This window comes from Ovis canadensis, chromosome 5, assembly GCF_042477335.2.
Source record: "Ovis canadensis isolate MfBH-ARS-UI-01 breed Bighorn chromosome 5, ARS-UI_OviCan_v2, whole genome shotgun sequence".
Taxonomy (NCBI): domain Eukaryota; kingdom Metazoa; phylum Chordata; class Mammalia; order Artiodactyla; family Bovidae; genus Ovis; species Ovis canadensis.
Genome location: NC_091249.1, coordinates 99,323,912 through 99,340,559, shown reverse-complemented (window position 1 = coordinate 99,340,559; position 16,648 = coordinate 99,323,912). Strand labels below are relative to the sequence as shown.

The window sequence follows — 16,648 nt, the reverse complement described above, 5'->3', positions numbered from 1 at the left end:
TCCTGCTAGTTGACCTAAGGACATTTTTAGACAAACAGTCCTAATCACTGACGGCCTGTGGCAGATTATTTACACATCTCTAGGCTTGGTTATTATATGAATGCCTCAAGTTATTTCAGCTATGGAAAGGTGACACTGTGATGGTGTCAGGTTGAAACCTCATTTGAGAGAATCCCACATTCCACAGTGACTAATGACTGGAAATTCAGATTTGATGAGGGAAGAGAGAGAAGCGAGCACAATGAAATTGCACTGACACCAGAATACTTGTCATTTTTCAGAAGAACCTTTTGAAGCTGAGCACTTACATTTAACCCCCTACAGGCATATCTAGGTCTCTGTTATGGGATTTCCATCTGGCCATATATTGTTTCTAAGCCTCTAACATCTCCATCAGAAAGTATTTTCACTTATAGTGCGTGGAAAAGATTTTAGAAATACTGTGAGAATTTTTATGTTAAGTCTCTGGCTTCTTATAGAAGATGCAAAAAGGAAAAAATAAATGAGGCGAATCTATTCTTTCTGTCATCTCCCACCAAAATGCCTTCTCCTAATATTGGTATATGTCAGCGTCAGCTGCTAAGCAGTGGGAGGCAGTGACTGTTTATTAGGCTTTGGCATTATAGTGACTTGTGTTTAAAACAACTTTTCCACTTGTGTGGAATCCATTAAAAGTTTAATATGGAGAGTTACAAATATTATTACGGCTCCAGTGAGGAATCTAGGCAGCATTTGTTACCTTTCTGCTTCTATACTTTTCAAATCTTCTTGGTTACCAAATCCTGACCAACTGATCTCATAAGTATTTTCCAGTAATCATATCCTAACCAGCAATATCACCAAAGCCTCTGCTACAGCCATGGGCCTTTATCACTGTTTGCTTAAGTTCCTGAGATAACGTCTTCTTTGGATTCTTGCCTCCTGCCTTATTCCCTTATAACTCTTTCTATAAATTACTAAAAAATATAATTTTATAAAACTCAAATCTATTCACATCATAACATGTATTAGAAGGCTTTAGTGGTTTAAACTTCCAGCATAAAGTTTAAACTCATAAAATTGTACCCAAGACTCTGCCTTTCCTCTCTTACAAGACACTTATGGATCCGCCATGGGCCAGTTAGATTGAAACATTCATTATTTTCCTCTCTTTGTTGTTGTTTAGTTGCTAAGTCATGCCTGACTCTTTTTGACAGCATGGACTGTAGCCCATCAGGTTCCTCTGTCCATGGTATTTCCTTTTTCCAAGGGATTTTCCTGACCCAGGGATCAAACCCGTGTCTCGTGCATTGGCAGGCGGGAGTTGCCTGGGAAGCCCTTTCCACACTTCAGTCGGTCAGTTCAGTCGCTCAGTCATGTCCGACTCTTGGCAACCCCATGAATCGCAGCACGCCAGGCCTCCCTGTCCATCACCATCTCCCGGAGTTCACTCAGACTCACGTCCATCAAGTCAGTGATGCCATCCAGCCATCTCATCCTCGGTCGTCCCCTTCTCCTCCTGCCCCCAATCCCTCCCAGCATCAGAGTCTTTTCCAGTGAGTCAACTCTTCACAGGTGGCCAAAGTACTGGAGTTTCAGCTTTAGCATCATTCCTTCCAAAGAACACCCAGGGCTGATCTCCTTCAGAATGGACTGGTTGGATCTCCTTGCAGTCCGAGAGACTCTCAAGAGTCTTCTCCAACACCGCAGTTCAAAAGCATCAATTCTTCAGCTCTCAGCCTTCTTCACCGTCCAACTCTCACATCCATCCATGACCACTGGAAAAACCATAGCCTTGACTAGATGGACATTAGTCGGCAAAGTAATGTCTCTGCTTTTGAATATGCTATCTAGGTTGGTCATAACTTTTCTTCCAAGGAGTAAGTGTCTTTTAATTTCATGGCTGCAATCACCATCTGCAGTGATTTTGGAGCCCTCAAAAATAAAGTCTGACACTGTTTCCACTGTTTCCCCATCTATTTCCCATGAAGTGATGGGACTGGATGCCATTATCTTCATTTTCTGAATGTTGAGCTTTAAGCCAACTTTTTCACTCTCCACTTTCACTTTCATCAAGAGGCTTTTTAGTTCCTCTTCACTTTTTGCCATAAGGGTGGTGTCATCTGCATATCTGGGTTATTGATATTTCTCCCAGCAATCTTGATTCCAGCTTGTGTTTCTTCCAGTCCAGAGTTTCTCATGATGTAATCTGCATATAAGTTAAATAAGCAGGGTGACAACATACAGCTTTGACGCACTCCTTTTCCTATTTGGAACCAGTCTGTTGTTCCATGTCCAGTTCTCACTGTTGCTTCCTGACCTGCATACAGATTTCTCAAGAGGCAGGTCAGGTGGTCTGGTATTCCCATCTCTTGAAGAATTTTCCACAGTTGATTGTGATCCACACAGTCAAAGGCTTTGGCATAGTCAATAAAGCAGAAATAGATGTTTTTCTGGAACTCTCTTGCTTTTTCCATGATCCAGCGGATGTTGGCAATTTGATCTCTGGTTCCTCTGCCTTTTCTAAAACCAGCTTGAACATCAGGGAGTTCACGGTTCACGTATTGCTGAAGCCTGACTTGGAGAATTTTGAGCATTACTTTATTAGCATGTGAGATGAGTGCAATTGTGCAGTAGTTTGAGCATTCTTGGGCATTGCCTTTCTTCGGGGTTTCCACACTTAGAGGCCTAAATTTACCCTCTGCTGACCTCTATATTCTTAACCCTGCATCCTTCCCTTTACCCAGACTACCCCCTCCCCTCCACACACACACATGTATTTGCACACACTCTTGCTGGTCCTGACCCTGCTACTGAAATGGAGGTTTCTCTGGGAAACCTTCCTTTACTCACCATAATGAATTTGGTTTACCTTCCTCAAGTCTCAATAACACAAGCCCACACATCTTTCTGAGCATCTAGACTCTATTTTTAAAATAATGTGAGTTTTCAGGGCTGACTTTACCATTGCAGTATAGCACCCTCAAGACAGTGATTGCTTCTTATTTACTTTTAGATCCCTTGTAAAAGGAATCACAGTACTGTGGACAGCACAATAAATAAGCTATAAAGGATTGTTGAAAGGATGAAAGTTTAAGGCTTAAGTGTTACTAATTCTAGAAGTATTTGTAGTGTGAATGAAATCAAGGACTTCCATGAAGGAAGTGAGTCTCAAATTGTGGAATTTCAGGCTTAGGCCAACTGATGAATGAGGCGTGTGTGTCTGCATGCGGACATGCGCTGGGCTGTGTCAGTGTGTGTGTTAAGGGATGCAAGAGGAATGTGGGGAGCGGGGAGGTAGGCAATAGGGGCATCGCGGAATGCTTTGAATAGTCAGGTAGTTGGCTATTCTATCAGTTAGGTATATGACTAATATAACTAATATGACTATTAGTCATAGTCACTTAAAACACATTAGGACTTGTTTTTCTTTTGTTATAGAAGTTTGGAGGTAGGTAGCTGCTGGTTCAGTGGCTCAAAAACATCAGAACAGAAGTCTCTACGATTCTCGTAATCTTTTTCTTAAGGTCCCAAAGTGGGATTGGGGTTTGGGTGAAATTTTCCCCAGAGATGTACAAGGTTGCCAGTACCTTCTTCCTCTCCACCCCCCTCACCCTTCCCTTTTTCTTCATCTACTCTGGTGAGACTTTAATTAGGGGTTTTCTTGTAAAGGTGCATGTAGACTAAAACTGGAAGATTATCAGATACTAGCTCAGCTCTAGGGATCAGAACTAATCTTTACTTTTTCTTTTCCTATTTGAACAAGTGGTTCCATGGCTAAAAACAAATTTCAAAGCTATACATCAAAAGCCATGGGTCAACTAAATGCCCTTCAGGGAACTGTACAAAAATTGCCATTCTTTCAGTTGAGATTCAAGCTGTTGTATATTTTGTTAAAGTTTATTCCTTAAATTTAAATTCCTTTTTCCTGCCTCGTAAATCACAAGGGTATAAGTCTTATTGTAACATCTGACATTTCAGAGCATTTTTGTTATAGATGATTCTGTTGACTTTTAATGTCTGCAGTTAGTGTTATTGGCTCAGTTGTGTCCAGCTCTTTGTGACCCCATGGACTGTAGCACCCCAGACACACACCTCTGTCCATGGAATTCTCCAGGTAAGAATATTGGAGTGGGTGACCACTTCCTTCTCCAGAGGATTTTCCCAACCTAGGGATTGAACCTGGGTGTCCCGCATCTCAGGCAGATTCTTTACCATTTGAGCCACTAGGGAAGCCCTTTAATGTCTACAGCTTTTCTATATGATTTTTCCTGTGCAAAATAACTCCAATCAGCTAACTGGAATTTGTTCATCATAAACCATCCTGAAATGACACTCTACTAGATATATCTTAAGGCAATTTCAAGTCTGTAATATGCTCAATAAGTGCTTTTAATATAGGTGAGGCAGTCTGTGACTCTGTGATTGGGCATAGTTATGTTTCCAAGTGTGGGACCTCTACTTTTCACTTTATAGACATAAATTTCAGAGATGTTTGTACATAAAAGGTTTTTGCTTCTTTGCCGTATGTTCACTTCTAGGGAAGCCTTAGCTGTAAATTCAGTTCTGTCCTTATGCCATAAAGCCAGGAGAGAATTCTTTATATTTCTGTTGCATTATTCTATTTTACTTCTTATCTTCTTTTCCCACTTCCTTCTTTTTTCTTTCCTTTTCTCTTTTTGGAGCAGATTTTTCTAATTTCGTTAAATACTCTCCAAGAAAAATTGTGGTCTTTATTTAAATAGCAAAGGGCTGTTAGACTATGGCTAGTGTTATTCAAAATTTAAAAACCATTACTTAAAAACATTATTTCAGAAAAAAATGAAGCATTTTCTGAAAGGCTACATTTTGTGGTTCCATCATGAAAGATGTGATAATGTGTTACTAAAATGCTAGTAAAAGAGAATATTCAGATTATATAACTTTTCAGTGTGTATGCAAATATGTGTAGTCTTATTGCTTGCTGTTCCAACAAATTGCAATCATTCAAAATGAAATGTAATAGGCTTCTTTAGAGGATTAGTGGAAAAAATTTTCAAATCTGTATTTGTGAAGGATGAACTTTTAAAATCTAAATATGGGAGAGAGAACTTGGAAATATTTTTATAGACATTTGGACTGAACTTCCACAACCGGAGAGGAATAAAATTAACTTATTCAGATTGTGCTTATGTTTAAGATAAGAGGAAAGAAAGTGGTTTCTGCTATTAGATCCAGCATTAAAGTGCAACCACAAGAGGAGAAGCAGTTTCAGAATGTTCTGTGAAAGTGGCAAAAATGAAACGAAAATCTAAATGTGTGATGAAAAGTGAGCTATCTCTCAAGGGCAGGATTTTCAAAAGGGACTTACCCTAAAATCTCTTCAGATGTTCAGTCTGTAGGATGAACATTTAATCTTCTGCTCAGCTTTGAAATTATACCCATTTAAATCTGCCTTGTGCCATTTTAGAAAGATCTACACATTTGAGAAGGTATCTGAGTAATTTCTCAAATTAATGCCGAAGGCAAGAGACAAAGTCTTTGAATTTATCTTACTGGGACAAAATCAGAAGGTTTGGGGTTGCAAGTTCAGAGACACAGAGAAATACATAAGTACCAACCAATTCGTGTATTCTGGTTATGGACTGTGTGAGAGATAATTTAGCTTGTGCTATTACTCTAGAGAACAATCAAATAACTGCTATGTATATATTTTTAAATGACTTAATTCAGATTTTATAGATTGACTATGAAAGATCCTCTCCCTGACTTGTTTAGATGTGTGAATTTTCAGAACTCTTTCTAGCAATCTTGTGATATGCTTGGATTTTCCACAAAGTATGAAGGAGAATGGAGCAAAAATGTCCAAGGAGAAGGAGAGGTGAGAAGTAAAGTAGCATATTGCCTATCAAGTAAATTAAATTGACATCTATGTGGAAACTATTCACTATTATCCTTTAAAATAGCCTAGAATTGTCTCTCAACTTAGTGCTCTATAGTTTTACTCTGTCTTGGAAATACAAAATATGTGTAGAAAATTTTATATATTCAAATTAACATGGGAAAGATATTTTAAAACTATTGTTTTTAAAATGGATTTTTTTTCTCCTTACTAAAGTGAAAAAGATTCATAAATCTATAGGCTATTCAGCTACATGTCTCTGTGATTCTTTCCTGAACTTAGGTCGCCCAACTAAGCACATTGTTTGAGATCTGTTTTTAACGTGGTACCTCTTAACCTCATTTTTTTTTTTCTGGGTTTTACTCACCGTGTCTTATTGTTGTTATTGTTTAGTCACTAAGTTGTGCCCAACTCTTTTGTGACACCATGGACTGTAGCCCACCAGACTCTTCTGTCCGTGGATTTCCTAGGCAAGAATACTCGAGTGGGTAGCCATTCCCTTCTCTTGGGCATCATTCCAGCCAAGGGATAAAACTTGTGTCTCCTGTATTGGCAGGCAGATTCTTTACCACTGAGCCACCAGGGAGGTCCTCACTATATCTCAATCAGTTGAGTCCCTCAGTAATGTCTGAATCTTTGTGACCCCATGGACTGCAGCACGCCAGACTTCCCTATCTGTCACCAATTCCTGGAGCCTACTTAAACTCATCTCCATCAAGTCGGTGATGCCATCCAACCATCTCATCCTCTGTTGTCCCCTTCTTTTGCCTTCAATATTTCCTAGCATCAGGGTCTTTTTCAGTGAGTCAGTTCTTTGCATCAGGTGGCCAAAGTTTGGAGTTTCAGCTCCAGCATCATTCTTCCAATGAATATTCAAGATTGATTTAGTTTAGGATGGACTGGTTGGATCTCCTTGCAGTCCAAGGGACTCTCAAGAGTCTTCTCCAACACCACAGTTCAAAAGCATCAATTCTTCGATGCTCAAGTTTCTTTACAGTCCAACTCTTACATCCATACATGACTACTGGAAAAACAATAGCTTTGACTAGATGGACCTTTGTTGGCAAAGTAATGTCTCAGCTTTTTAACATGCTGTCTAGGTTGGTCATAGCTTTTCTTCCAAGGAGTGTCTTTTAATTTCATGGCTGCATTCAACACATGCAGTGTTTTGGAGCCCAAGAAGTTAAAGTCTTACTGTTTCCACTGTTTCCCCATCTATTTTTCATGAAGTGATGGGACCAGATGCCATGATCTTAGTTTCTGAATGTTGAGTTTTAAGCCAGCTTTTTCACTGTCCTCTTTCACTTTCATCAAGAGGCTCTTTAGTTCTTTTACTTTCTGCCATAAGGGTGGTGATTATTGATTAGTTTTCTGTGATTGTGGTTTTCATTCTGTCTTCCCTCTGATGGATAAGGATAAGAGGCTTGTGGAAGCTTCCTGATGGGAGAGACTAACTGTGGAAACTGGGTCTTTTTCTGATGGGTAGGGCCATAATCCTTAAATCTTAAATCCAATTTTCTGCAGATGGGCGAGGCTGTGTTCCCTTTCTGTTTGAAACTCTGTTTCCTGTGATGAAACTATGGTGGAGGTAATGAAGAAAATGGTGACCTCCTTCAAAAGGTCCCATGCAAGCACTGCCAACTCAGTGCCCCTGACCTTGCAGCAGGCCACCACTGACCCACGCCACTGCCAGAGACTCCAGACACTCCATGGGTAAGTCTGGGTCAGTCTCTTGTGCGGTCACTGCTCCTTTCTCCTGGGTCCCGGTGTGCACAAAGTTTTGTTTATGCCCTCCAAGAGTCTGTTTCCCCAGTCCTGCGTAAGTTCTGGCAGCTCTATGGTGGGGGTTTAATGGTGACCTCCTCCAAGAGGGTTTTTGTCATGCCCAGGTCTGCTCTGCCCAGAGCCCCTGCCCCCGCAGCAGGCAACTGCTGACCTGTACCTCCTCAGGAGTCACTCAAACACACAAAGGCAAGTCTGACTCAGTCTCTGTGGGGTCTCCTGGTGCACACAAGGTTTTGTTTGAGCCTCCTGAGCATCTGTGGGGGGGATGTGGTTTGTTTCTAAACATGATTTCGCCCCTCCTACCATCTTGTTGGGACTTCTCCTTTGCCCTTGGACGTAGGGTATCTTGTTTTGGTGGGATCCACCAAAAAATGGTGATCCAACATTTTCCTGTTGACGGTTGTTCAACAGACAGTTGTAAGTTTGGATTTCTTGCAGGAGAAGATGAGCGCATGTCCTTCCACTCCACCATCTTGGAACTCCAGGACTTCTCAAGAGTTCTCTTCACTCCTGAAGTAAAATCACTTTACTCATTAATTGAATTCATTCCTTTAGGTATTTGTTGAATGTGTAAATATTCAGGAATTTATTTACTCATTTATTTATTACGTAAATCAAAAGGATACTGAACAACTACTCAAAATAATGTTTCGTTCTGGTGCTTGTGGTTTTCATTAATGACCAGCGCCTGACTCTTTCTTTTGAATAGCTTGCAATGCACCAGAAGATGTAATATGTATTCAAAAATAAGTGTAATACAAGAAAGAAAATGATGCCTCTGGAGAAGACAGGATTGCTACTTAAGATAATTCAAAAGATGAAATTGGCTACATATTGGTTTAGTATTTCATCTGCATTAACCTCTCCATCTAGTAACCAAGAATCATTTCAAGCAGATTATTTCAGGAGGGAAAGATGTACAAACGGAACCTGCTTAAAAGAGACATTTTTCATCTAGTATCTTCTGAATAATTCTGGACTTCAGGCACATTTATCTGTTTCTAGGTGTTGAAACTCAGATTTCTTCCTGCCGCCTTCTTTCAGAAGTCAGCTTCCTCTACCATATGGGGCAGGAGGTGGGAAAGACAGTCAGTTTAGATGTCTCTCTTCAGTCCTCTTTAGGGTTACACATTTTTTTTTCCCCAGGTACTCCCTGTAGTCTCCCTAAGGTTACCACACCAGGTAGAGAAAATCTACAAATTTGTGTTAGTATACATATGGAGTCATTTTAAAAGGGAAATGATAAAGTAGGATAGGAAATATTTTACAACTTGATAACTAGAACTTACCCTAGGGTATGAGAGAGAGAGTAAGTTAGGCCCTTCCCAACACAGTCCTATTGGAATTCAACTTTTCTGAGATTCTGGCTCTCATTCTGGCATCTTCTTCACTTCTCTGTGATAATCTCCAATCACACCTCTTCTTAATTGCCATCCTACTTACAGGAAAGTTCCTACCCTCTGCCTCCAACAACTCCCTCCATTTGTTCAGTCCAAGGTCTGCATCTGGAGAAGCGCCATTAGGGCCATTAGGACGCCAGAGACACACCAACCATTAAGACCTGTTGTCCCTGGTTTTCTTATTCCTTGGACAATTGAACCAATATGAACTGCAGACAACATTTTTTAAACTATGACATGCTAAGGGCAAATATAGGCACCTCTCTGAGAGACCAATGTTAATTTTCAGGAACAGCTAAAAAGTCCAAACTCATACTGAAAAATGTAATGTTTCCTTAATTAACAAGTTCCATTTCCCTTCCCATGCAGTCAGTATATCTGTAAGATTTCACTGAGTCATAAACCAAAACAAAATTTAATGGCTTCACACAGCAACTGTTTATTTAGCTTTGTGTTTCCACGGTCAGAATGGTGATTTGGGCTGGGGTTATATGATCACTTTGCTCCTGATTGTAGCTGATTGTGTCTCACTCTTGTGTCTGCCGTTTGCTGATAACCCAGCTAGGGCACCCTTGATGTGGCCGCCTGCACATGCCCAGGGGTTAGCTCAGTGTTAGCTGGGATGACAGGATTTGCCTGGACAGTGTGTGTCATGTCATCTGGGACATGCGCCCACATCATCCAGCAAACCTGCTCATTTCATATCGTTGCAAAGACAGGGCCTCCTTCACGTGGCAGCTAAAGTGTTTCCAGAGCATCAGGAAGTCAGGTCCCAAGGTGCAAAGCACTGTCAACCTTGTGCTGCATCATATTTGCTAAAGTAGCATCGAGCAGTGCAAGTCAATGACTCATCCAGATTTAAGGTGCAGAGAACTACATCCTATCCACTCTTGGGAAGATCTACAAAGTTATGTGGCAAAGTTGTAGATGTGTGTGTGGGGGGGGGGGAGGGGGGAAGAACTGGAGGCTATGTTAAAAATCCGTAAGACCTATTTTTGTGTAGAGTAGGAATTGTTTTTCTCCTGCTTGAAGTCTATCAGAATGAGAAAGAAACTACATTATGCTGTAATGACTGGATCCTTCTCTAGCCTAAGAAGGAGTTCAAGTTGACAGTCCTTTGCTTCTCCTCAAGTCCTCCTCCACATAAAATGGAGCAAGGATGAGGCTGGGGGAAAGACAGGAGTTATCCAATTTTTCCTTTTGCCATTGGCATTGATAGAGCCCACCCTAGAAACAGTAAAAATGGAAGACTGATTTTGTCATGTTTTAAACACCACCATGGGGGTGGTGTACAGGAAACCTAAAGTTACTGGTTAACTATGTAAAACAACCGCTTGTTTTCGTAGTTGCTGTTTTTCTAATTTTTAACTTGCTTGAAAATATCTCCACAAGCCATAGATCTTTAGCCAAGTAGGTACATCAGTAATGTAGAAAGCTGACACAGTTTGAAAGATTCAAAACCCCTTGGTTTAAGAAGTTATCTCCTAAAACACCTACTAGAAGGCAAATGTATTTTTAGAAAGTGAAATGAAGTATACAGATAGAGAACAAACTTTAACACAATTTAATTCAGCAGATAAAATATTTTATGAGGGAGGTAGAAGGGAAATATAATGATATATTTTACTGGGATGTCCTGAGAAGTCAGGAAGTAGCCTGGGGTGCTGGATTCATACGGATTTCAAAAAGAAGAAGATGCAGACAGGGATACTTCGTATTCTAATCAAATTCCACGTGCACATTTTCTCCTAATATGGTATTCAAGTTCCACTTTAAAAATATAGCTTGTAACAATAGAGTAGAAAATGTTTCCAAATTGCATTCTATTAAGAAAGCTTCCTGAATGAAACAGTTTTTAAACCATGTTTTTTCTTTTATAAAGATAAGATTCACTATGTTTGTTTCTTACATATTTTTAAAGGAAAAATTCATAGAAAACTTAATGTGATATATTCTTATTGATAAGTAGTCCAGTAAAACTTATCACAAAGAGCCTTGGAATTATGGCCAGAGTCTGCATTTTTATGTATTTGTATTTTTCTCTACTTTTGTCATTATATTAAAAACTACAGAACACTTACTAAATGATGATTAGAAACTGTGTATGTTAATAAGGTTTGTGGCCAATAACCTTACAGTTCATAATCTACCAGAGTCCACACAACACATCCCACAGATATATGGTCAAGTGCTGCTGCTGCTAAGTTGCTTCAGTCGTGTCCAACTCTGTGCGTCCCCATAGACAGCAGCCCACCAGGCTCCTCTGTCCCTGGGATTCTCCAGGCAAGAACACTGGAGTGGGCTGCCATTTCCTTCTCCAATGCATGAAAGTGAAAAGTGAAAGGGAAGTCGCTCAGTCGTGTCTGACTCTTAGCGACCCCATGGACTGCAGCCCACCAGGCTCCTCTGTCCATGGGATTTTCCAGGCAAGAGTGCTGGAGTGGGGTTCCATTGCCTTCTCTGTATGGTCAAGTAGATAATCTGAAAATTGAATGAATGAAATTGGGAATTTATAAATGAGTAATGAACTAAGTATATTTAATGGGATTCTCAGTGACTAAGTCATGTGCTATGTGCATGTTTAGACCACCTGGGATGGGATCAAATGGCCATCCTTCTGAAAGAGGCAAGGGTTTATAGAAGAGATGGGATTTCATGAGTTCTTTCTATGAAAGAAAAGGGAGAGTTTGGTCATCTGATTATATTCTTGGCTCTTAACTCTTCAGGTGTTGTTGGTAGTTTGAAAGTAGTCTTTCTTAATGATTATTTTTTAGCATATCTTTTTCAGTTTTATTGAGATATAATTGACATGTAATTATATATAGTGTAAAACACAATGATTTGATATATGCCTATATTCTTAAATGCTTCCCACAAAAAGTTCAGGCCTTTTGTCTTAGTTCTGAGTTCTTGATATCTTTACAATGGTATTAAATTGAAAATGAGTATATAATTACTTAATTGGAAAATACATAAATATAATTGAAACTAATTTGTGTGCCTTTTTTCTTTCTTCTGTCTACCATTTGTATTGATATATACAGATTTCAGACTCTTTGCTTTTCATGTGTGGCCTTCTAAGTCAGAGAAGGCTTTTTCTACAGAAAAGGACCAGACCCTCTTGCCACTGAGGTGTTTTGTTTTAGGATCTGGCTTCCTCGTACATCTGTAGGCAGCTTTTGCTTTTATCTTCTCAGCTAAATTAGTTCCTGCATGTTAAAAAAGGGGAAGTGGTGAACCGCCCCCACGGAAGACTTTATTTGGTTTTTAAAAGCGGGTTTGTTAGGATCCTGCTGTGGTTATTATAGGAGACAATTTTAGCACTTTGAGCTGTGTGTTTTCCAGAGGAAGTGTTTAAAGAAGAATTTTGCAAAATGTTGAAGGTTAACATTACAGCCTTGCTAGTTGTTAAAGGTCAGGATATGTTTTGTGATTAAGTTTGAGAGAATTCTTGGGTAATATGAGTGATAGAAATTAATAAGGAAATATTATACAGTGCATCAACACTTTCTTACTCCTTTAACTTACTATTCAATATACCTGAAAATTCTTTGCATTTCTTTTTCAATGAAATACATTGTTGGAAACGACTCAAACGGCTTTCCGAAGAGTTGGTGAGTGGTAATTTTATATACAACAATAGCACAGGGTGTACAGTGGTGGAAGAGGGCACTGACAAATGTCTAGATCTTTTTAATATTATGGATATGTGTGGCTTATATTTCCACATTTGCAAAATTCCTTGACACAATACAATATTAGTGGTTGTTCAGGATACGTGAATGGAACAATCTACTTGTTGGTACTATGATGTAATAACTTGAAATTCCATACATGTTACAAAAAATCTAGATAGGTAAATTGGTGTTTTGACGGTGAAAGAAATACTAATTCTTGGACAAAGGTAGTTTCATAGTTTTGAATGGTGTTCTTCAAATCATTGCTTTGAATTTTTAATTGCTTCTAGTTTCTTACCCAGGTATCAGTTGTTGTGATACCTGTAGAGAAGTCATATGTGAAACTATATCACTGCTTCAGTCCTGGAACACGGCAGTTACTCAACTACTGTGGTATGTATTATAGCTAAACAGCACATAGTGTGGAGGAAATATTATCTATAAGGAAATATTAAGTATCTATTAGGCCTAGAAATCTGCTTCCAGGAGAGCAAAAGAGGAAATTGGAGAGAGCCTAAAATGTCAAAATGTCAACATCTTTTCTCAAAGGTCATCCAAAGGGAACTAAAGTGCTTATTATCACATATAAGGTCCTCATTTCAGATTGGGAAACTGGGAAGGAGAGTATTTGCAAATAGTCCTTTATTTAAGCAAGTAGGAAGAAATTCTCCAAACAGTAATTATGTAACACTTCAAAAGCTCTTGCTATGGGCCACTCAGAGTGCTAAGTGACTTACAGATGGTGTCTTAATTAATCCTAACAATGACTGGATGAGGTAGATAAGGATCGTCCTACCTTTGAAGCAGTAAGTGTTGAAGGCACTTACAACTACTTCAAAGTCAGTTTATATGTCCTGGTTAGTAGCTGTTGTCAACTTTGAGATTAACAACACTGAAGCTCCATTCTGTGCTTGGCAGACTCATCACTGATTAAGCCTGTGTTCCTTCCCTTTGCTTAACAGAATCCCATTTCTGTGCTGGTTGGTATAATAGCTTAATTTTTGTCTTTACTGCTTTGTTTTTCTGCCACTTTCCTACTCTTTGTCTCCTCCCCTCCCCTCTACTCCCCTCCTCCAACACACCAGGAACTGTATAAATTAAAAAGCAAAATTGTACCTGTTTACAATCCATTAACATTTTTTTTCTCAAGTGTAAAACTTTCTATAGCAATTTAAAAGAGGCATTTTTCAAGAAGTGCTTGTTACAATTATTAACATTTCTTCTTAATAGGACAGAGAGTGTCCACACAGTCTCCATCTCTACGGAGCAAACACGGAGCAAACACGTGTGTACCAGATCACAAGCAAACACGTGTGTACCAGATCAGGAGAAATAGGACTGTCCGTCACCTCGGTTTTATTCAGTAGTTGGTAACTAACTTGTAACTTGCAGTTTGCTTGTACCCTTGCAAACCTCTCTTTAAGGCAGGCTTTTTGCAACTGTTCTTGTTACTTAGTATCGCTTTTACTTCTGCCATGTAGCAGCCTCAGGGCCGAGTTCTGACAGCTCAGCAGATTCCCGCCCTGGCTGGCTCCACCTCAGTTCCTCCTCCTCTATCTCTAATCTCTCCATGCATAACTCAAGATTGGGCTTCCTGCTTCCCAGTTGTGACATTTTAATCCACTGCCCCCACTTCCTGTGTTATCCCTTTATTTTTAGTTCTATAAGTGATAAAAATATCATTTATTCATTATCATAAATTTTACAGTTAGTTCTGTGTTGGTTCCTACAGCAGTCTGCCTTGCGTTCTTTTGCTTAACTATATTAAAAGCTCCTCAGAGTTAGAATGTTCCTATCCTTAATGCCAGCCAAGGACAAATGTTGAATGCCAATAGTTACTGCTTTGAATGATAGTAGATATGAAAAATATTAAATGAGAGTGCGCCCTCAGCCCCCACTTTAGACCTCATTTCTCAGCCTCTCCATTTCTACGAGGAGTTTTCTAGTAGTATTCTATAGGCCTGTGTACTTATAAAAGGATTGATGTAGTTATTCTTGATATGTGTCTTATTCTTCTATATCCAGTCCATTAGGGACTTGGGTTTCCTCCTCTTTCACCATTTCTCAAATTCACCCTTTTGTTTCCTTTTCAAGTACCCCACTATTAATCAGATTCTTAGCATATCATGCCTGAATTAATGGATTTAGTTTTATGGCTAATATGGAAAAATAAACTCATCTTTCCGTAGACCCAACCTACATAACTTATTAAAACATTCTGTTCATATGTCACCCCTGGTTATAGAAACTATAATGTCTGTCTAACCTATCAATTTCAAGTTCTTCAGCCATATATTTAAGCCTCAGACTACCTGACTGTATAATTTTGTTCATTGCTCCCTAATATATTCAGTCTATTTTGCCCAGAGTGATTTCATCCATTCTCTTTCCACATGCATTATACTCATTTCTATTTCTTTTCTTTAATTAAGTTGCTTCTGAGGATTGAGGATGTCTTGGTTACTATCCTTTGCTTACACTCCAATTAGATTTTCCTGTGCCCTTCATGAAACATTATCTAAACATTCAATTTATTTTTAAACACACACACGTAACTATCTTTCCCAAATGTTCACGGCAAAGATATTTATTCTGTAATTTAACTTTGAATGGTTTGTAAATTATTCTGCTTCTTTGTTTTATTTAATATTTAGAATGTAATGTCCTTAATGTCTAGATTAAATGTAATTTTCTTATTGTTTAGATATTATCAAATGTTTAAGAAGCATCCTGGTTCAAAATTCCATCATGGTCTTCATTATCAACAGAGGTCTTCTGTATTTTGAGAACAGGGAAAAAAGTAGTCAACTTCCAAAGGCTTGGGTTTATCTTTGCTGAGGGACAAAGAGATTCTGGACGTAATGCTAAATCTTCAAGTTGTAAGTTGTTTCTCACTTTTTCTGCTTCTAAAATAAAGTGTTTTTAGCAGCAATTTAAGATTGTTCATTGGAGAAGGCAATGGCACTCCACTCCAGTACTCTTGCCTGGAAAATCCCATGGATGGAGGAGCCTGGTAGGCTGCAGTGCATGGGGTCACGAAGAGTCGGACACGACTGAATGACTTCACTTTCACTTTTCACTTTCACTTTTCACTTTCATGCATTGGAGAAGGGAATGGCAACCCACTCCAGTGTTCTTGCCTGGAGAATCCCAGGGACGGGGGAGCCTGGTGGGCTGCCATCTATGGGGTTGCACAAGAGTCTGACAGGACTGAAGCGACTTAGCAGCAGCAGCAGCAGCAGCAAGATTGTTCATATCAGACAACATTTTATAAAATCAGGTTCATACTGTTTTATAAAATAGCTTTTAGCAAGGCACATACTATGTTCTCTGGGTCAAGAAGCTCCACTGGAGAAAGGAAATGGCAACCCATTCCATTATTCTTGCCTGGAAAATCCCAATCTATGGGGCCACAAAAGAATCAGACATGACTGGGCAACTAAACAACAGTATTATGTTTATTGTTAGTTCAAAAACAAGAAGGCTCTTCCCTAGTTTTCTTCAAGCAGAGCTCTGGGCAATTAGAATACATCAAAGTGTCTAAAAGGACAGAACCGATTTCTAGCTCCCTCCTGATCACCTGTGCAGTGTATTCTCACCATTGGGGGCCACTGGTCTTGTGGCTCTTGCTTCCTGCTCACTAGACTGTTAGACTGTTGGTTGATGGGCTGAGGGTGTGACTTTGTTCATTTCCTTTTTGTCACCTCACAAAGCCCTGGTTTGTTTGCTTTATCTAAGACCTCTCTGCTACCTAGCTAAGCCTGGCTTCCTGTCCAGTGCTGTGCACTGCATCTCCATGGTCTCAGCTCAGTTGGAAGAAACTTGACTGAGGGTCTGAAAGGCTGCTGAATGTTTAATGACTTCCTCACACTTCTCGCTTACCTTCAGTGCTGGCAACAGCCAGGTCAGAGGAGAAAGTACTAGGG

General features: G+C 39.5%; 1 long non-coding RNA gene across 2 annotated transcripts in view; it reads left to right on the top strand.

Moving 5' to 3' along the window:
• The window catches only part of LOC138440492 (uncharacterized), a 49,563-nt gene that overhangs the window by 13,841 nt on the left and 19,074 nt on the right, over positions 1 to 16,648 (top strand). Inside the window, exon 2 of one of the 2 annotated variants that reach the window (XR_011257054.1) lies at positions 7,385 to 7,573. The exons of the other annotated variant lie outside the window; for it this stretch is intronic. This is a non-coding gene — a long non-coding RNA (uncharacterized lncRNA). The remainder of the gene's footprint in view (positions 1 to 7,384; positions 7,574 to 16,648) is intronic. 2 annotated transcript variants of the gene reach the window in all.